Source organism: Somniosus microcephalus, chromosome 4, assembly GCF_052327205.1.
Source record: "Somniosus microcephalus isolate GS21.2 chromosome 4, FLI_Smic_1.0, whole genome shotgun sequence".
In the NCBI taxonomy this organism is placed as follows: domain Eukaryota; kingdom Metazoa; phylum Chordata; class Chondrichthyes; order Squaliformes; family Somniosidae; genus Somniosus; species Somniosus microcephalus.
The window spans coordinates 188,975,392-188,997,684 of NC_140990.1; the positions used below are offsets into that span (position 1 = coordinate 188,975,392).

At 48.6% G+C, this 22,293-nt stretch overlaps 1 long non-coding RNA gene across 1 annotated transcript; it reads left to right on the top strand.

The window, feature by feature from the left end:
• Positions 1-11,720: 11,720 nt before the first annotated feature.
• On the top strand, positions 11,721-16,542 carry LOC147120083 (uncharacterized). The gene is made up of 2 exons (XR_015078123.1): positions 11,721-12,400; positions 13,063-16,542. It is a non-coding gene; the product is annotated as an uncharacterized LOC147120083 (long non-coding RNA).
• The last annotated feature ends 5,751 nt before the right edge of the window (positions 16,543-22,293 follow it).

Consider the following 22,293-nt stretch of genomic DNA (forward strand, 5'->3'; position numbering starts at 1 on the left):
ATGCGATTCCGATGCCTTGAGAGATCAGGTGGAGCCCTGCAGTATTCAGCAGCCAGTGTCTCCAGAGTGGTTGTGGTCTGCTGTGCACTGCACAACATGGCACAGCATCATGGCTTGCAGCTTCCTGATGAGCAAATGGCTCAGTTCATAGCCTCCTCAGATGAGGATGAGGAGGAGGAGGAGGAGGAGGATGAGGAGGACCAAGCGGCAGCGCATCTACCAGCAGCAGCAGCAGCACATGAGCACATGGCTGCCCATGATGCAAGGGATGCACTCATCCTGGCCAGATTTGCATAGGTTGCCCATTGTGGCACTTGTGTTTGGCTCCTTCTTAACACATGATAGACAATGGACATGACTCTCTGGCCTCCTTTCACTCTGACCACCAACCTGACCACGCAAGTGTCGCGGAGCCCACAATGTGGAGCTGCTTAATCCGAAATAACAGATGTCATCACACCAACAGTTTGCCATCACCTAATTTTAATACATTCACACAGAGATGGCATTTAATCAATAAACAGAAACAATCACCCAAGTGCCTACCTCTGTGACTAATGGTGTTTTATTTTTCTCTTATGCGTGCTCCTATGTGGTGCTCCCTCTGTGGCTTCAGCAGAAGTAGCGGCCCCTTGCTCACTTTCATGCTGCTCCCGCTTCGACACCTTTGGCGGGCGTCCTCTGGGTTTCTGAGCCTGTGGGGCCTTACCAAACGTCTGCTCATCCTGCGGCAGTGCAGGGGTTGAGACGCTCATCTCAGTTGGGTGCGGGCTCTGGTGGGGCTCTGACCGAGGGCTACGCAGTGGCATGGAAGTGTCAGCGCTTGGAGAGGCGCCCCCACTTCCTTGTTCTCTGCCACCAACATCCCTCTCATGGGTCAGGTCTACCTCAGCGCTTACAAGTGGCTTGAGAGCACCTTGCTGCACATCAGGGGGGCCATGGGGACCCGTATCTACACTGGCAGTCCTACTCAAAAGGACTTCCATGAAGCTCTGGGTTTTCTGCTCAATAGCTGCCCATCGCTCCTCCAGAGATATCAGTCTATTGTGAACATTCACCATGTTTTCCAGACTCTGGCGACTTAGGTCCCCCATGGCCGTAGCCATCCTCTCCTCTACTGTAGACACTGTAGAGAGGTAGACACCCTTTCCAGAGAGATAGCCATCGTAACCACGGAGGTAGCCATCCTTTCCACGGAGGTTGCCATCCTTTCCACGGTGGTGTGTTCATACGCCATTGCCTCCACAAAGACACTGCTCATGTTAGAGTTGGACTCCTCCATCCTCTCCACACTCACAGTGACCCTGGAGACAAAACCTGTCAGAGACTCCTGCACCTGTTCCTGGAATTCCAGCACCGCTCTCCTTCTGGATGGACCCAGAAGCACAGGGTCCACATGCAGCGGAGCAAAGCTAGGAGAGTCCTGCGACCTCCGACGAGGACTCTCCACTGCTGCCCCTGTCTCCACCACCTGCTGATGCTCACCTGTGAGATGTGATACACATGGTGACACTACTCTATGTCCCGAAGGTCCCACTGAGGTGTGCGTATCTGCGCTGGTGCTGGGTGGGCTTACATCTTCTGACGCTGCATCCTCAGAGGTTGCAGGTTCCCCTGAGGAGTCTTGCTGCTCAGCCTCTTCCTCGTTGACAGTGGGGGTGGGGGGGAGGTGGCTCTGTAGTTGGTCCTGTGGGGGAGTAAAGGCATGGGTTAGACATTTCATGAAAATGTGGCATGCACATGCAATAGCGCAGATGCTCAAGTGGCATTCTAATAATGTACACCAGCAGCCATTTCAGTCATTCAAGCAGTGTAAATGAGAGAGACGCAAAACTATTCTGTCACCAGTTTGCTCTGCCTCGCCTGTCTGTCCGTCTCCCACTTCCATCTCCAACTCTGCGCCGGCGATATCCAGGGCCGCCTCTTCAGCCTGGGTGAGAAGGGTTAGGGAAGGTGGCCCTCCTCCTGTCTTTGCCCTTTCCCTTCTATTGTGGTCTCTCTTTTCCTGCAGTGAGGGAGACAAGTGGAGTTGGAGTGAGAATGATGGAGTGAGTGTAGAGAGTCCAGAGCATAGATGCTTAGAAGGAGACAAAGATGGAGTGAGGTTCTATGTCCAAGGGCCCTCCCTGTGCGTTGTTAGTTGTTGTCATTGCATAACATTGAAAGGGAGTGTGAGGGCAACATAGTCGAATAGTGAAGTGATTGGGTTCATAGAGTGAGAAGGATGGTGAAGGATGCAAGGTTGTAAGGGTAAAGTGGGACATGGAGGAGGAGGTTGACAATGCAGAGTGCTGGTGAGGAGAAGAGAAGGGGCGCAGAAGAAGGGTCAAGCTGAAGGTATACTCACTTTGCCTGATCTTACAAGGTCATTGAACCTTTTGCGGCACTGCAGCCATGTCCTGCTGCACACTGATCTGGAGGTTATATCCCTTGCCAGCTGGACCCACACAGCCTTGGTTTCTTTGGGAGGCCTCTTCCTCCCAGATGAGGGGAAGAGCACCTCCCTGCTAGCTCTCGCCCCATCAACCAGGATACCCAACGCCTCATCCGAGAACCTCGGGGAGACCCTTGCCTTGGAGCTGGTCATTCTTCAAGGAGATAACAGCTTGGAGGTGGTGCAGCATCAACCAAAAACCAGTGGAATGAGCCAAGGCAGCAAGCAGCCCTTAAATGAAGCTGCATAAGTGACGTCAGCAGAGGCGAGTTTCGGTCCCAAAAGACTAATTGGCCCAGGGGAACCCACACCTCTGAAATTAACTGGCCAATTAGGGGAAAATTGCAAATTTTCCCCACCTGACAGTGGAGGTGGATTTGAAACCCGCCCAAACTGAAACCCACCTTCAATCCGCCTCCAATGGGAAAATTGCCCCCATTGTCCAATTTTGGGCACCACTCTTTAGGAAGGACGTGAAGGCTGTAGAGAAGGTACAGAAGAGATTTACTAGAATGGTTCCAGGGATGAGGGATTACAATTACTTGGATAGACTGGAGAAACTGGGGTTGTTCTCCTTAAAGCAGAGAAGGCTAAGAGGAGATTTGCTAGAGGTGTTTAAAATCAATGAAAGGTTTAGATAGAATAAATAAAGAGAAATTGTTTCCAATGGCTAACGAGTCAATAACCAGAGGGCACAGATTTAAAGTGATTGGGAAAAGAACCAGAGGCGACATGAGGTCAAACCTTTTTACGCAATGAGTGGTTAGGATTTAGAATGGACTGTCTTAAGGGTGGTGGATACAGATTCAACAGTAGCCTTCAAAAGGGAATTGGATAAATACTTGAAGGAGAAAAAATTGCATGGATATGGTGAAAGAGTGGGGAAGTGGGACTAACTGGATTGCTCTTCGAAAGAGCCGCTGCAGACTCAATGGGCCGAATGGCTTCCTTCTGTGCTGTACCATTCTTTGATTCTTTGATTCTATGACTAGTGGCACATGCTCACTTAAGCCATGCTAATGACGTACCCTCCCAATGACCCTGTAAACTTTGGAGGGGTCAGCGCTGAAGTGCACCCACTGGCGTGATTTTGGTGTAACCACTGCAATCATACCTCAAGGAAATTTTCGGGTCAATGAGTGTTGGCAAATGTTTTAGTCATGGGTGGTGGGGTTGTGGGCAGGATATTGGAGGGATACAACAGTTGATTCAGATCCTGTCCTCACCTGACAGTTTCACATGTACTTTCCAGCAGGAGATGACTGGAGCCTTGGCTGATTTTGTTCCCTTTGCTTTATAGTGCAGAGAAACTGAGCCTGATCAGCGTGGCTTACTGCTGCCACAGCTGAGATCAGCACAGGGGAAGTACAGCTTACTTTATTTATTGCTGGTTAAAAGTTTAACTGTACTTTTAAGTTGGTTAATGGCAGTACTCCAGTTTGAGAGAGCAGCATCATCCAGTTGTGGGGATTTTCTTTTACCTCATTCTCTAAAATGGCAATGATTATTTTCTTTTGAGAGATTTAATCTCTCCCCTTCCTGGACACATGATTTAAAAAAGCATAAACACAGCACAGTTGAAAATGAGGATTACTCCAACCTCGGGGGGATATTATAGGATTGCTTACACGAGTAAAATTATAGCTTAGTGAAGCAAATTCATTGCTGAGTGGGAAGAGTTTCATTCATTCAAAGCAATACTTTGCGTGGCCTTTTTTGTTGAAATACAAAAGGTGAATGAACCTTAAGTTTAAAGAGGGAGTCTCACCATTTGTTTTAAAAAGGGAGCCTTACTTTCAGGATCTCTATTAAAGAGCGACATTTCCCACCAACACGCCATCTAAAGCAATCTGGATTGACCAAACCTCTTTGGTCTGAACCACAATATGTGTAATAACTCATTTTAAAGACAAGTGCATTATTCTTGAGTTGCATATAGACACATCTGGCACGAGTGCTAGTTTGATGATTTGCCAGTGCCTGTGGGACATACGTTTTTTGGCTTAATGAAATCCCCACTTATAACACTATTATCGTCTTTCACAAAACATGATGAAGGCCAATTATCACAACAGTGGAATGTCTCTATTAGCAATTGAAACAAACAGAAAAACATTTTCTTCTAGTGGTTTCTAATTTTTGTGATTTATTTCATTTCTAATGGTATGCCACATCATTCCTGGTCTTTCACATCATTCCTGATTCAGTGGGCAGAATGAGGGCTCACAGATCTCATTCAATGCTACTTTGCACCAGCCACAAGGAAGTACATAAGAACAATCCTTGATGGACCAGCAGGTCTTTTCCTGCCCGCCATTTTCGTAGGTTCGTAATTTTAATGGTCTATCATCACCAGTCCTAGTCACATTAATTTGAGGCCAAGTAAAAACATGTATTTCCCCAAATATCCTGCATACATTGGCAAAGATATGTTTACAAAATGTGCTGTTGAACTTTAATTTTAAAATGCATTTGGTTTGTGTTAATGAGAAACCTAGACCTACAGACATTAACAAGCAATTATTATTTTCGAAAGGTTGAATGTATTTCAATATAAACATAAATTAATTACTGATTTATTTATAGATGCAAATAGCATAGACGCATTTAAGGAGAAGCTAGATAAACACATAGGGGAGAAAGGAATAGAAGGATATGCTGATAGGGTTAGATGAAGAGGGGTGGGAGGAGGCTTGTGCGGAGCATAAACTCTGGCATGGACCAGTTGGGCCGAATGGCTTGTTTCTGTGCTGTAGACTCTATGTAAAAAAATAAGCAACTGTAGGCACATTGGGGGAAAAATTCAGTTGGTAGCGCTTCCCGTTAGCGCCTTAAGAGGGCGCTAAGTGGGGCGCAAACCAACTAGCGCCCGGGCGTGGCACTGCCCACGCCTCCCGCAAAATTCAGCAGGAGGTTAGTGGTGGCGCTAACCGGTAACTGCGCTGCTGGCGATGACGTCATTGGTGTGCGCAGCGCCCCGCTCATGCCCCGGCCACAATCTTCAGGAGCGCCCCCTGATTTACCACCGAACGCTATGTCCGACGGGGTCAGGGGGGCATACCTGCGGCTGGGGAGGCGCAATTTAAAGGGGAGGTGCGGGGCGGCCATTTTTGTTGCTGGCCGCCTGCCAGCACCTGCCTGCGCTCCCGTCCCCGGCCTCCTGAACTGCACCCCGCTGCGGAGTGCCGGCTGCGCTCCAAGAGCCCGGCACTTCTCTTGGGTGCTGGGCTCTTTTGCCTGCACTCCCGATCCCCGGGGGCCCAGCTGGGCCCCAGGTCACGCTGCACAAGGCCCCTCACCTTTAAGAAGGGGAGGAAGGCCTGCAATACCGCGGCGCGACGTCCTGCAATATTCACTCGCAGCGCCCCAAGAGGAAGGTGGGGCGCTTCCAGTAGCGCCCCGCTTCCCTCTTGGGGCGCAACCACTCTATTCTGGTGCGGGGGCGCTAATTTTTCCGGGGCGCTACTTTTAGCGCCCCGGCGAAGTTAGCGCCTCAGTTGGGGCGCTACTCAATTTTTAGCCCATTGTGTTACTGCATTTTTCTGAAGCACTCTCGTTTTACCTCGAAAGAACCAGATTAAAAACTGCACAGCACAAAACGGCATAAAAATCCTATCTGTTGGAGGCTATTAAGAGTCAGGGGTAAAATGGATTCTGGAAAGTTATTTGCTTCCAAACAGACACAAGCCTATAAGATAAACAAGTACAGACGCTGGAAATTTGGTAACACTCAAAAGGTCAGGCAGTATCTGTGAAGAGAACAGGCAAGTTAACGTTTCAGGTACAGGGGCCTAGAAATTCAGTTGCGTTCGCCAGCCGCTAACGCCATAAGAGGGGTAGATTTGCAGTGCTAGGCACTTAGCGCCCGGGCGCAGAACGATCTGCGCCTACGCCCAACTTCAGTTGACATTTAGCGCCGGCGCAAAGTGTTTGCGCCCGCTCAGCTGCGCGCGCAGCTTATGACGTCATTTCGTCGTGCAACGCTGTTTGTGCGCCCCAAACCGGAAATTCAGTGGCGCCCGGCCAATGTGGGCGTGGCGCTGTTAAGAACTGTGAAGTGGAACGCAACAGAGGCCCTGTGGGCCTCGGGGAGCGCTAATTAAAGGGCACTTACACTGACCTATAAAGCCCAGCCATTTTGCTGCAATGACTTCAGTGCTTTGGATTTCTGGGCAGAGACCAAGGAACAGAGCTTCCTGATTTGGGACAACATAGGAGAGGTATTTTTGGCTTCTGGCCAGAGCTTGGAAATTTCACTCATTGTGATTTCACTGTTTGCAAGTTTATTATGGGGGCTGCATGGGGTTCCAACCCTCAGTTCCAGCATTATGTGCGAAGGGCTCGCAGACGCTGTGTGAGAGGGCCAGCCATGCCTAGACGCAGAGGGGCCATCAGGCGTCGGCAACGTAGGCCTTACCCACTCAGGGAATACCGGCAGCAGGTGTCCTATCTCACCATGACTGCCGCGCATTGTGTTAAGAGGCTGCGCTTCAGAAGGGAGGTGGTTACAGAGATCTGCCAGCTGCTTCACAGAGATCTGCGTCCACAGCTGATGTGCAGGACGTCTCTCTCGGTGGAAGTGAAGGTCACGGTGGCTCTGAACTTTTATGCAAGCGGCTCCTTCCAAGCCGCTGCTGGGGACATAGCGAACATCTCCCAGTTCGCCGCGCATCGCTGCATCCGGCAGGTCACCGATGCCCTTTTCGCGAGGAGACACCAATTCATCTCCTTCCCCATGACCCTAGAGAGGCAGGAGCAGCGTGCAGTCGGATTTGGCAGGATCGCGGACTTCCCCATGGTGCAGGGCGCCATTGACTGCACGCATGTGGCTATGCGGGCACCTATCGACAATTCCGAGAATTACCGCAACCGGAAGGGCTACCATTCCCTCAATGTACAGCTGGTGTGTGACCACAGGCAGCGCATCCTAGCTGTCAATGCCCGCTTTCCAGGAAGCAGCCACGATGCATTTATCCTGCGCCAGACTACTGTGGCTGACATGTTCGAGGCACAGCCTCCACCAAGGGGATGGCTTATTGGGGACAAGGGCTACCCTTTGTGTACATGGCTCATGACCCCGCTCCGCGCGCCCAGGACCCCTGCGGAGGAGGCATACAATGAAAGCCATCAAGACACAAGGAACATCATAGAGCAAACGATTGGCGTCCTCAAGCAACGGTTCCGCTGCCTGGATCGCTCCGGCGGATCTCTACAGTATTCGCCGGATAGAGTCTCCCAGTTCGTCGTCGTTTGCTGCATGCTGCACAACCTGGCTATCCGCAGGACTCAGGCACTGCCACCTCACGTTGGACCACCACCTCAGGAGGACGAGCAGGAGGACCATGAGGAGGAGGAGGAGGAGGAGGAGGAGTACCAGCCCAGGAGGGAGCCACAAGGTCCAAGGGCCGTCCGCTGGCGGCTTATTGAACGACACTTCTAGGCCCCCTGTCAGGGAATGGCTTGTGGCAATGAACGCACCTGAATGCAGCCGCTCCGCAAGCCCTCAGCCGCTTAACGCAACAACCACTGGAAACATGACACCTGGACAAGCTGAATAAATAAAAAGCTTTATTTAACAAACTCAGGGCCCTTCCCACATGAAACAGAAAAACAGACAAGACCCCCAAAAAACAGTCACAAAAATATCTCACTCCCACAACCTGGGGAGGAATAACAAAACTTGCCCATCCAATTGGCCTTCATCCTCGGCCTTACCAAAATAAGCCCCCCCCACAACACAAACACCCCCATATAAAAACAACCGTTGCCAACACACTCTACTGGGTGTGCCGAGAGGGCGAGTCCTTGTGCAGCCTTGTGCGGCCCCTGCCCGACCTGTTGCTCCGCCTCAACCTGGGCCCTGTGGGTGTTGCAAGGCTGGGGGAAGGCTCCTGAGGGGCAGAATGCGTGACGGCAGATGCCCTTGGGGGTCAGCCTAGACGAGGACCGGCCCTGGAGGGGCCGGCTGCTGACTGCTGCAGCTGTGGCTGGGCAGCATCAGTCTCTGCAGCAGCTCGTCGCACCTTGGCTGGGGGAGTTGCAGTGGCGGCTGCAGCAATGGGGGCAAGCTGGCTGATGCCAGGCGCTTGCTGGTCACCAGAGACACTGGCACTCGGCCGGGCTGGCAGTGCAGCAAGTGCAGCAATCTGGTGGAGGCCAGACCGCTGTGCTGCAGCAGGGCGGCGGGTGCCCTGGCGATGCTTCCGCGACACAGCGAGTGTGGCAGAAGTGAGTGCCCGAACTGCCCTGGTCTGTGCCCGCATCAGATCAGTGAGTGTCTGCACGGCACCACTCATGAACTCGCGACTCGCGTCCTGCGCTGCCGCGAGTTGCTGGACACCCCTGTCCTGTGCTGCCGCGAGTTGCTGGACACCCCTGTCCTGTGCTGCCGCGAGTTGGTCGCCACCCCTGGCCTGTGCTGCCGCGAGTTGTTCGACACCCCTGGCCTGTGAGTCCCCGAAAGCGGCCACACTATGAGCCAGGGACTCAATGGCCTGAGGCAACTGTCCCACAACCCCCATGAACTCCTTGTGGCGGCGCTCAGAATCCGCGGACATTTCATCTAGGAGGCGCACCTCCTGGGCGAGGACCGTCTCCGGACTGGAGGCCGGACTCTCCCTCTGGGGAGAAGGCCGCCGTTCTGCCCGACCCTTCCCACGTGCCTGGACGCCACTGGGCCCAGGAACTGGCCTCCCCTGCAACGCTTGCCCCCTCTGGGGAGAAGGCCGCCGTTCTGCCCGACCCTTCCCACGTGCCTGGACGCCACTGGGCCCAGGAATTACACCCCCCTGCAGCACTTCCCCCTGGCTCTCCTCCAGGCAAGACGTCTCCCCTCCATTGCCATCCCCTGGCGCGGATGAGGCTTCGCCCGATGAGCCGCCTTCCTGTTGGTCCTCGTCGTCCTCCTCTTCCGAGGGACTGGCACTCTCAGCTTCAAGGACCTCCTCCTCACCAGCTGAAAGCAGGAAGGCACAAGAGTAGCTTTAGAGTGAGGACAGGGCGTCAGCGAGGGAGGCATGAGTGGTGGCATTCAGCGCATTGGTCGGACAGTGGCAAAGGATGTAGATCTGATGCGCTAGGGGAACGAGAGAGGTCCAAACGGTCATGTCCTTACCATTGGGTCGCAGCACAGGGTCGGCATCTCCAATGGCAACAGGGCCAGTCACCCGGCCATGCATGAGTCGAGCCACGCTCTCCTCCAGCTCACTGAGCTCCTGGAACTGGGCACGGCCTCCCCCGGTGACATTCTGGCTCTTCAAATTCCGGGCCATCTTGGCCTGCAAGAGAAAGGACGGCCTCTAAGTACATTGTGGTGGCCTGTTGTTGTGTGCACTGCCTCCCATGGTGGAATAGCTTGGCCAGTGTGGTGGCCTGTTGTTGTGTGCACTGCCTCCCATGGTGGAATAGCTTGGCCAGTGTGGTGCCCTGTTGTTGTGTGCACTGCCTCCCATGGCCGAATAGCTTGGCCAGTGTGGTGGCCTGTTGTTGTGTGCACTGCCTCCCATGGTCGAATAGCTTGGCCAGTGTGTTAAGTGCAGAAAGTGCTATTGAGGATCATGCCAGTGCCATAGCTGCGGGAGGAGGGCTGGCCATTAGGCCTTTGAGGTCCCTTTGCCCATAATGTGAGGTGCACATGCAAGGATGAGGAGGACACTGGAAAGGGTACTCACCTTGACCATCCGAGTCAGGTCATTGTACTTCTTGCGGCATTGGTCACCAGTCCTGGGGACATCGCTGTTGACTGACACCCTGTGGGCGATTTTCCTCCAGGCTCTCCTGTACTGCCTCCTGGGAGCCTTCTTGCCACTGTCCGGGCACAAGATCTCTTTGTACCTTTCCAACCCCCTAACCAGCACCCTCAAAGCATGCTGGGAGAAGTGCTGCGCTCGTTCACGGGCCTTCTCCATGGCTTCAGGCGCTATTTGGGTCCACCAGCAGTGTTCAGGCCTAGCTGCAGGGCTCCACTATCCAGGGCGTGGCTGCAGACCAAGTCGACCGTTCCCCCTTTAAGAGCTGGCCGGCGTCAGGGTGTCTGCTGTCAATCAAAACATGACCGCACCTGCGCTGCGCCCGGCCTCGGCGTTATCAGTCCGCTCCGCCGGCTTAGCGCCTAAAGATAGGAGTGCAACGCCAGTTTCAGCGCTCGCCCAAACTCTTGGCCAAATCTACTGAATTTCGGCGAACTGACCTGCACTTTCCGGCGGGCGCTAACTTTAGCGACCACCCGACTTTACCGCCCCAAAAGTGGCTATACTGAATTTCTAGGCCAGGGCCTTTTTCAGAACACATAAGATAACCTGTTCTTACTGGAATGGCTCAGTAACCTTAATGTCTCTTCATCTCTCCTGCCTTCCATCCGATCACAGACCTTCCCTTTTGTTCTTTCCTCCCCTCCCCCCTTTCCCTGCCCCTGCACTTGCTTAAAAATCTGTTCCATTTCCTGCTTTTTTCCAGTTCTGACGAAAGGTCATCGACCTGAAACATTAACTTTGTTTCTCGCTCCACAGATGCTGCCTGAACTGCTGAGTTTCTCCAGAATTTTCTGTTTTTATTTCAGATTTCCAGCATCTGCAGTATTTTCTTTTTGTATGAGATCAAGGACTGACTTCCCAAGTCAGTCTCCATTCTAATTCAGTCACTCAAATCTGCCTGCCACAATTAGGAGTTTTGTCAGTTGTACACGTAGCATCTCAAGCATTTCAACTTGGAGGAATGAAAAACTGGCATTGTCCAACACACACTACTATTAACAACTTTTTGTTTTTTGCCAATCAATGTGGCACTGATGGCTAGCATTCTGGGAGAAGTTCAGTCTGCACTGCTGAGGGCAGGAGTCATAAAGCCCCATGGAGGGAAATGGAAAATGCAACAACTAAGCAGGTTAGGGTGTATTTAAAAAAAATAGCATTTATTTTGAAAGCCTTAATTTGGAGAAATGTAGGATTAAGAATTGAAAATTCAAATATCTACTTCCTTTAACTTTTATTCAGCACAAGTATTTTTAGGACATTTCCTGGCATTTTAAAGATGGAATGTATGTTTCAAATTGCAATTTGCACAAGAAATGCAGCATTAAGAGGTTTAAAAGGAATAATTTTTAAAAGAAATAGAACTCGACGATTTGACAATAGAAAACAAAGATCATAATATATAATAAATAGCCCTTTCACAGTCCCAAAGTGGCTTAAACAACACAGTGAGAGATGTCATTTGTCATGCTGTTGCTTATAAAGCTGGCATGGCAAAGCTGCACTGTGACAGCATTTGTATTATGAGTTGGTGCATATGTCCCGATTGCTATCCAAGTCTCATAATGCAACAGTGTAGTGTAACCTGACAGCATTCATTGCCCATTCTCATTCTGCGCCATTGCCTGTGTCATCTGTTTCTACGGCACAGAGCCCACATGGCTGTGTTTGCTGGTACAGTGATGATGATTGTGATAATTACTTCTGGCAGTCCAGCTTCATGTATAAATGTTTTTCATTGTACACTGTTAAGATGCAACAATGTAATATAATAGCACCAAGTAAATACGGTCATTGAGCTTAGTTTCAAATGCCTGGCTTTCTTTAGCAGGTGTTTAATTATAGTTGCATCTTGCAGTTGGTAACAATTAAATCAATTAGCCTTCAACAGCTGTAATTTGAAGGAAGTGGTTCCATTAATAACTATAAAAGTTGCAATTACAAATCATCAAAACCTTAAATAAGTGAATCTTAACTGGCTCTCTGCAATTTAACACTTTAGATTGTAAGGCTCCGATATTTACTCAGGGCTGTGAGGGGGGCGGGGAGGAGGTTTTCTGAACAGGAAACCCGGAAGTTCAAGTTTCCCGGACGTCCTGCAGAAATGAACTGTAGGCTGCCTTTTAAATTTTTTCAGCAGGTTTCACGCCCGACAGCGAGGCTGATTGACAGGTTGCCTGCCTGTTGGCTGGGAAAGCGGCCAGGGAGTGGATGCCAGGTAAGTAGAAGATTGCTGGGCGGGGGGTTGGGGGGGGGAAATCAGAGATCAGGGGGAGTTGGAGATTGGCGGAGGTGGGGGCAATCGGAGATTGCAGAGGGGGGAGGAGTCGGAGATCGCGGGAGGAATCGGAAATCGGGGGGTGGGGGTGTCAGAGAATGTGGAGGGGTGGGGTAGCCGATGATCACGAGGGAGTTGGAGATTGCCGGGGTGGGGGGGAAGTTGGAGATTGGGGCAGGGTAGGGGGGTGGTCGGCCGATCACAAGGTGTTTAAAGAGGTAAACTTGTTGGCCCTGGGGGAAACACTCCTGCTCCTCCTGGCCCACAAGCAGTGCTGTAAATGCACATAACTTCACAGATCCGACCCTTCTCACCTCCTTTTACATTCATGGGTTAAAAATAAAAATCCTTTTAAATGGAGGCCCGCAGCCTCCTTAAAAGATTTTATGGACTGACTTGCCTCCTGAGAGCGGGTTGGTTGCCCGCCCTCTGACTCACTACCATTAAAACTGGAAGTGGACGGGTTGGAGGCGGATTGGGGTTGGGTTTGCGACTTAAATTTTTTTGACCTCCTGCCCGCTGTACCCTCCCAATCCACCTATCCTCGGTGTTAAATTCCCCCCTAACTTTCAGCTTTATTGGATCTTTTTCTCATCTTGCAGGTTGTCATTTCAGCTTTGCCTGGCTGGCTCAGAAATTCAGAGCACAAGAACTAGAAGTGAAAACAAAGAAAAAGGAGAACTGGTGAAGCCAAGAGGATTATTGGACAATCAAAGGAACTAATTGAATCTGTAGTTGTGGGGAGACCTACTCAGGCCTGATGTGAAAGAGGAACAAGTGGCTGGAACACAGGACATCAGATAGCACTCAAAGATGTAAGGTGATATAAGAGGAGCTAAGAAGAGGACAAACAAGGTGGATGGGAAGCTCACTCACGACTTCCCTCTAATTAAAATGAGCAGATAGGACACCATATTCAGTTTATTAATAGCTGACTATGAAGATTTTCATCACCATCAAAGCAGAAAGGCCTATCAGAGTATAAAGTAGTGGAGAAATACTGCTGCAGTACTGTAATACAACTCTTAGTCAACATTGCATTAATTGTCTTGATTTATCCTGCCTCCAGAAATAAGCTTCATGACAGACTACCAATTATGCATCATTTACACCAGACAATGTGGACTACCATCTGTGTTTTCATTATAAGAATACACATAATCACACAGGAAATTGCTGGATTATATGGTTTGCATTTACAAATAAGTCACTAATCGTAAACTGTGCTAACAGTCCAAATACTACTTTTTGACAAGAATATCAGAGTGGTTACGATGACATCGGAAAGCTTTATTATTCCTGCATGGCATAATAACATTTTCTGGGAAATTCCTTGAGGGTTCTCCTGAACAGCCATTGTAACTTTAACGGAAACCCTGGATAGACATGTGAATGAGGTTTCCACCGATCTTCCACCAAATTTACAGTGGCCAATCAGCAAAACCATTGAGAAAATTCCGGCTAGGAGACTGATTGACACAACAGGTGTAACACTGTTCACATTTAGGAACCTGGTTTCAAATCTAAGACAGGTCTATATGGGATGAAAGTCTCTGCTCTCTGGCAGCCGTAAGGGTCCTATGTAAAATGAACTTGGAGCAGACCCATTCCAGTTCTTAGTGGGGTGAATCACTATTTTAGATGCATTTTAATGAGGATAAATGTAAGATTATGCACTTTGAAGCAGGAAACATGGGGCATATATACAATGAAGAAAATCCATGAGCAAAAGTGGAAAAGAAAAGGACTTGAGTGTAATTATTCATCATTCAATAAAAATATTCAGTCAATGTGAAGTGTCATCAGCAATTCAGTCCTCATGTTTAAATCCCTTCATGGCCTCACCCCTCCCTATCTCTGTAACCTTCTTCAGCTCTACAATTCCCTCCCAGCTCCCCCTCCAGGAACACGCCAATTCTCCGATAATGGTTTTTTGTTCATCCCTCCCCCACCCACCACTTCGTTTCACCATTGGTGGCCGTGCCATCAGCCGCTTAGGCCCCATCTCTGGGATTCCCTGCTTAAGCCCCTCTGCCTCTCCACCTCCCTCTCTTCCAGTTAGTCCCTCTTTAAAACTCACCTCTTTGACCGCCCCTGCTAATATCTCCTTTTCAGCTTGGCATTCATTTATTTCTGATTACACCTCTGTGAAGTGCCTTGGGATGTTTCTGTACATTATAGGTGTTATATAAATACTAGTTGTTGTTGTTGCACTGCAATTACTTTAAGGGCTCGATTATGTCAATGGGGAGCTTTTGGAGGCGGGACTCCCACTTTTTGGGTTGTAGTCCCGTTTCCATTGACTTGTGGCCAACCCACGCTATTTTCCCTTGATTGACCTTGTTAAGCCCGCTCAGCGGGCTCAGCAGGCCAATTAAGGGACGCCCGGTTACAGGTGATGTCAGCGATTGACATTTCATCTGTCAAGAGCTTTTGACAGATGAAAAATCAGCGCTTGACAGCTCTGTGAAGTTGTCAAACACTGACAATCTGTCTTCTAACTTGAGTCCTTCTACTCAGACTCAGTTAGAGGACTCTTCAGACCAGAAAGCAGAGGCTGCAGCTTTTGACATTTCAGCAGCCATTCTGCTTTCTGTGCCGGTGAGATGAGGGACTCCCGAGACCTGAAGGAAGGAAGCCTGCAGGAGAAAGTAAAGGTAAGTAAAACTTATTAAAACACTTTACACTTACCTCACACACTTATCTCTGCACACATGCACCCATCACTCACCTGCACAACAGACATCTCGACCCCTCCAACCCCTGCAGACCGGCAGTCCACCTCGCTAACTTGGTGTGGTTCAGAGCCGTCGGACAGCCCACACTTCAGGGCTAAAAATAGGGATTAGGCAAAAAACTGCCTGTTAACTACTTGTTAACAGGCAGTTAATTGGCACTAATCCCATTCCCGCTTCGGGGAGGCGGCTCCCAGCACAGGTTGGCTACCCGCCTCCTGGGACATTGGCACAGAGGCGGGTTGGGGGCGGGATGGGTTCCTGCCCCCCAATTCTGCAATTTTCCCACCACTCCCGCCTCCAAACCCGCCTCCTCGGGGCTTGGAAAATCGAGCCCTAAGACTTTGTTGAAGCAAATTATTCTGACCATGCGTTGATAATTGATGAGATCAAATTTGGAACATTGTGTGCAGTTTTGGGCACGCTACTCAAAGTGGGTTCAGAGAAGAGAAACAAGGATGGTCTGGAACTTAGATATCAAAGTTACAAGGAGAGATCCACAGAGGCAAACTGGTTTTCACCAGAGAAAACAAGATTGAGAAGAAAAGTTATCCAGCTTTTTAAAATGTACTTCTTTCAATTTAGTATACTGCATTCACTGCTCACGATGCGGTCTCCTCTACATTGGGGAGACCAAATGCAGATTGGGTGACCAATTTGCGGAACAGTCCGTAAGTGTGACTCCGAGCTTCCAGTCGCCTGTCATTTACATTTTCCGGACCACTCCCACACTGACCCCTCTCTCCTCGGCCTCCTATACTGTTCCAATAAACTCAACATAAGCTCGAGGAACACCACCTCGTCTTTCTATTAGGCACTTTACAACCTTCTGGGCTCAACGTTGAGTTCAACTATTTCAGATCATAACCTCTGCCCCCATTTTTTTCGGACTGCAGCTATTACTGATGATTCTGATATTCCCATTTACACCTTCTCTAGGCACATCTTTTGTTTCTTTACTTGTTCCATTACCATCTCCTTTTGCCTTGCACTATCATCCTTTTCGTCATTTAATCTCTTCTGCCTTCCATCCTATCACAGACCTTCCCTTTTGTTCTTTCCTCCCCTCCCCCCTTTCCCTGCCTCTGTACTTGCTTAAAACCTGTTACATCTCTAACTTTTTCCAATTCTGATGAAAGGTCATCGACCTGAAACGTTAACGCTATTTCTCGCTCCACAGATGCTGCCTGACCTGCTGAGCATTTCCAGTATTTTCTGTTTTTATTTCAGATTTCCAGCATCTGCAGTATTTTGCTCTTGTGTTTTAAATGATGTTTACTTGATAAGAATGTGTGGGCTAGAGGTGTGTTTGACTTGCTGCATTCCAATTAAAAGACTTCTACAGTATTAATAGCATCATTAATTAAATGTGATGACTGATGAACTACCACAAGAATGGAGAGTGAATGTCTTTTTTGGGGCACAGAAATTTACTTGATCTTTAAAATAAGAATAAATTCCACTTACTGATATGAGTTTAATTGGATATGGTAGACATTAATTTGGTCCAAACATTATGAACTGTGCAAATAGACAAACTAACAGCTTCTTGTAAATATTTTCAGAGACTATAATATAAAAAAGTAAGGGGCTAAATTGGACAGCCACCAAAAACGGGTGCAGGGATCGTGATGCGTGAATACCCCATGCCTGTTCAATGTGATGCAGCCAGCACACAACTCTGTGCTGCCTGCTCATTACCATGATTAACATAAGAACATAAGAAGTAGGAGCAGGAGTAGGTCATACGGCCCCTCGGGCCTGCTCCGCCATTCAATAGGATCATGGCTGATCCGAATCTAGACTCACGTCCACTTCCCTGCCCTCTCCCCGTAACCCCTAATTCCCTTGTCTGCTAGGAAATTGTCTATCTCTGTTTTAAATTTATTTAATGTTGCAGCTTCCACAGCTCTCTGGGGTAGCAAATTCCATAGATTTACTACCCTCTGAGTGAAGAAGTTTCTCCTCATCTCAGTTTTGAAAGGGCAGCCCCTTATTCTAAGATTATGCCCCCTAGTTCTAGTCTCACCCATCAGTGGAAACATCCTCACCGCATCCACCCGATCAAGACCCCTCACAATCTTATATGTTTCGATAAGATCGCCTCTCATTCTTCTGAACTCCAATGAGTAGAGGCCTAACCTACTCAACCTTTCCTCATACATCAACCCCCTCATCTCTGGAATCAACCGAGTGAACCTTCTCTGAACCGCCTCGAGAGCAAGTATATCTTTTCTTAAATATGGAAACCAAAACTGCACGCAGTATTCCAGGTGTGGCCTCACCAATACCCTGTATAACTGCAGCAAGACTTCCCTGTTTTTATACTCCATCCCCCTTGTAATAAAAGCCAAGATTCCATTGGCCTTCCTGATCACCTGCTGCACCTGCATACTAACTTTTTGTGTTTCATGCACCAGGACCCCCAGATCCCTTTGTAATGTAGCACTTTGCAGTTTCTCTCCATTTAGATAATAACTTGCTCTTTGATTTTTTCTGCCAAAGTGCATAACCTCACACTTTCCAATATTATATTCCATCTGCCAAATCTCTGCCCACTCACTTAGCCTGTCCATGTCCTTTTGCAGGTTTTTTATGTTCTCCTCACTCACTGCTTTCCCTCCCATCTTTGTATCGTCAGCAAACTTGGATACGTTGCACTCGGTCCCTTCCTCCAAATCGTTAATATAGATTGTAAAGAGTTGGGGTCCCAGCACTGACCCCTGCGGAACACCACTAGTTACTGATTGCCATCCTGAGAATGAACCATTTATCCCAACTCTTTGTTTTCTGTTAGATAGCCAATCTTCCACCCATGCCAGTATATGACCCCCAATCCCATGATTTTTTATCTTGATCAGTAATCTTCTGTGTGGAACCTTGTCAAATGCCTTTTGGAAGTCCAGATACACTACATCCACTGGTTCCCCTTTATCCACCCTGTATGTTACGCCCTCAAAGAATTCGAGCAAATTTGTCAAACATGACTTCCCCTTCATAAAACCATGCTGACTCTGTCCTATTAAATTATGTTTATCCAAATGCTCTGTTACTGTTTCCTTAATAATGGACTCCAACATTTTGCCAACCACAGATGTTAGGCTAACTGGTCTATAGTTTCCAGCTTTTTGTCTACTTCCCTTCTTAAATAAGGGTGTTACATTAGCAGTTTTCCAATCTGCCGGGACCTTTCCTGAGTCCAGGGAGTTTTGGAAAATAATCACTAATGCATCCACAATCCCTACCACCACTTCTCTCAAGACCCTAGGATGTAGGCCATCAGGTCCGGGGGATTTATCCGCCTTAAGTCCCATTATTTTACCGAGTACCATCTCCTTAGTGATTTTAATTGTGTTTAGCTCCTCCCCCCCCCCCCATTGCCCCCTGTTTGTCCAGTGTTGGGATATTTTTAGTGTCCTCCACTGTAAAGACTGATACAAAATATTTGTTCAGCGTCTTTGCCATCTCCATATTCCCCACCACTAGTTTCCCGGTCTCATCCTCTAAGGGACCAATGTTCACTTTAGCCACCCTTTTTCTTTTTATATAGCTTTAGAAACTCTTGCTATCTATTTTTATATTTTTTGCTAGTTTACTTTCATAATCTATCTTCCCTTTCTTAATTAATCTTTTAGTTATTGTTTGCTGGCTTTTAAATGCTTCCCAATCTTCTATCCTCCCACTAGATTTGGCTACTTTATATGCCCTTGTTTTCAGTCGGATACTATCCTTTATTACTTTACTAAGCCACGGATGGCTGTCTTTTCTTTTACTCCCCTTTTTCCTCAGTGGAATATATTTATCTTGAAAGATGTGAAATATCTCCTTGAATGTGGACCACTGCTCTTGTACCATCTTACACTTTAATCTGTTTTCCCAGTCCACTTTAGTCAATTCTACTCTCATACGTTCATAGTCTCCTTTATTTAAGCTCAGTACGCTGGTTTGAGATCCAACTCTCTCACCCTCAAACTGAATTTGGAATTCAACCATATTATGGTCACTCATTCCAAGGGGATCCTTTACTAGGACATTTTTAATTAATCCTGTCTCATTACACAGGACCAGATCTAAGATTGCCTGCCCCCTGGTTGGTTCAGTTACATACTGCTCAAGGAACCCATCCCTAATACACTCTATGAACTCTTTCTCAAGGTTGCCATGCCCAATTTGATTAGTCCAGTCAATATGAAAGTTAAAATCCCCCATGATTATAGCTGTTCCCTTATTACAAGCCCCAACTATTTCCTGATTTATACTCCCACCAACAGAGTTGCAACTGTTAGGAGGCCTATAGACTACGCCCACTAGTGACTTTTTCCCCTTATTATTCCTTATCTCCAGCCAAACTGTTTCACTATCCTGATCCTTTGACCCAATAACATTTCTGACTATTGCAGTGATTCCATCCTTGACTAACATAGCAACCCCACCTCCCTTTCCTTCCTGTCTGTCCTTCCTAATTGTCAAATACCCTTGTATGTTTAGTTCCCAGTCATGATCATCTTGCAGCCATGTTTCCATAATGGCCACCAGATCATACCCATGTGTAGTTATTTGTACCATCAACTTGTCTATTTTGTTACGAATGCTGCGTGCATTCAGATAAAGAACTTTCAAATATGTTTTCTGACAATTTATTCCTGCTTTTACCCCTTTTACTACTTTACCTTTATCATTATACATTCTGTCCCTTCCTGACACGCTCTGGTTTTTAATTCCCCCACTGCTACCTTGCTCTATTGCCTTCTCCGCTGTCATTTTTATTGTAGCGTGCAGCCAGCACTAACCACACTGTTGAGTGGCTGCACACCTCAGCAGGGGGCCCAAAATCGTGAGAGGCTAGCACGAGTTAAAGCTGGCCTGCACTACTTAAAGCTAGCCTGCACCTCTTAAAGGGAAGGTGCATTGTTACTGGAGCAGGTGGTGGAAGTCCTTGTACAAGTCACTCAGATGTGCAAAAAGACTGAATAATAGCACAACATGGGAGACAGCGTGCTCCAAGGTTCTCGAACGCTGCACTGGAGGCCTTGGTGGAGGAGGTGGAAAGGAGGAGAGAAGTGCCGTATCCACAGGGGGCCAGGAGGCCCTGAAGACAAATGCTCAGAAGACAGTGGGACCAGATAGCCATGTTGGTCAATGCCAGGAGTCAAGCCCGGAAGACCTGGATGCAGTGCTGCTTCAATGTTCATGACCTCACACGAGTGGTCAAGCTCAGTGAATTCATCTTCAAATGCCATAGCCCACCAACTGCACCACTAGCCTCAGACACTGCTCAATGCACCACACCCCTATCACTCACCTACCAACATTCTCTATCAATCAGGACTCATACCTCACATTCATAGCAGCACTTCATCCTCACACACTTAGCACTGCTGCAAGATTCACATCCACATCTCACAGCTTGCACACATTGCCAGTTATTCAACCACATCACCCAAACAGATTGCACTACACTCACTGACACACTTCCCTCTCTCTTGTATGACAAGGTGGCGCACAACCAGAGGCAGTGCACAACCAGCGGGGAAAGGCGCGCCTGCATGTCCTTACCCCCATGGAGAAGATGGTGTTCACCATCATTGCAGTGGCCATTGCTGAGGCCATGGCCAGTGGTGGGGCTGAAACGATAGAAGATGACGATATCCTCATACATAATCCTCCTTCTCATATTCCACTTTGCCCTCATCCCACAATCTCTTCTGACTTATAAGCTGCAGATGGTGTAAGCATGCACCTCTTGCTTCTCCCCCTCCCCTCACCATAACCTTACACTTGTGCCTTTCACTTTTCAGATACTCAAGAACTGCAAACTGGCCAGGCAGTGGTGGAAGAGAAACAGGTTGAAGAGCAACAAGACACTGATGATGAAGAAACACCATCACTCTATTTCACACTCGCAGCCACAGCTCAGGTACTGATACTGCACGTACTTTAGAGAAGAGCATCAAGGCGGGATCTGCACATGGTGAGACACCGGGCACAAGTGGCCTGCAGCCAGGGCAGGGGACAAGGGTAACACAGGTGCCAGCTCGCTGGAGGGCGAGGTCACACACGGGTTCTGCTACATAGGAGACAGATGAGCACTTCGATAGGGCGGGCTACAGAAGAAGGCTGATGGGTATGCACAACAAAATCCTTGGTGCATTGGCAGGCCTGCAAAAAGCCTGCGTGCAATGTTAAGGAGCATGGAGGAGTCCAGCACTAACTTTGCATAGGGCTTTGCACAGAGCTTGGAGCCCATCCTTTCCAGCATAAAAGTGGTGGCCAACTCCATTAGCACACTTGTGGACCCAACCATGATGCAGCATCTGATGGTCAATGTCACAGTTTCTATTGTAGCACAAGCAGAAGCCACCCAACGCCTGGATGTAGTCAGCTCTCTTTTTATAAAGAGCCTCCGTGACTTCCCTTATGCAACAGTGGATGGCAAACTGCGAGATGTCACAAATATCTCCAGCTCCAGCTGACATATAAAAGTACATGGCCATGGTAACCTGCACGGCCACTGGCAATGTGGTCCTCGCCCTGCTCTGAGGTTGTAGTTGTGGCTGCAGCAGGTGCAGATTTCAGTGAGGACGTCCTTAGTGAAGCGCAGACATCTGACACACTGTTCCTCGCTGAGGTTCAGGAAGGAGAATTGCTCTCTTAACACCCTGGGGGGATATGGCCTCCTGCTGAGAGCCCATCTCCCCCTCCTCCTCCTCCCTCTTCTAACAGTTTGTCCTGCTCTGTGCCGCCTCTGCACATTCTCCCAATCATGCCCTATTCCAAGGGGAATGCCTACCACTGCAAGTGGTTTCTGCAGCAGCCTTGAAGTCAGGACAGAGTCCTTCAGCACCTGCCACACCACTCCCTGTAGACTTTAGCAACTTTAAGGAACTCTAGAAAACACCAAACACTTGTACAATCGTAGCAGCAGCCAGTAGAATTCGACAACTAAGTAGTTGTAAGTAGTTGATGATCCCTTTAAATAGCATTGGTGCGGGTCCTTCCTGCTGCTCAACGCATGTTCAGCTGTGCGAGCTTGAGAGAGGGCGTTAACTGGAGTTTTGAGCTCTCACCAATAATGTGTCCGGCGTGACTCACACCAGA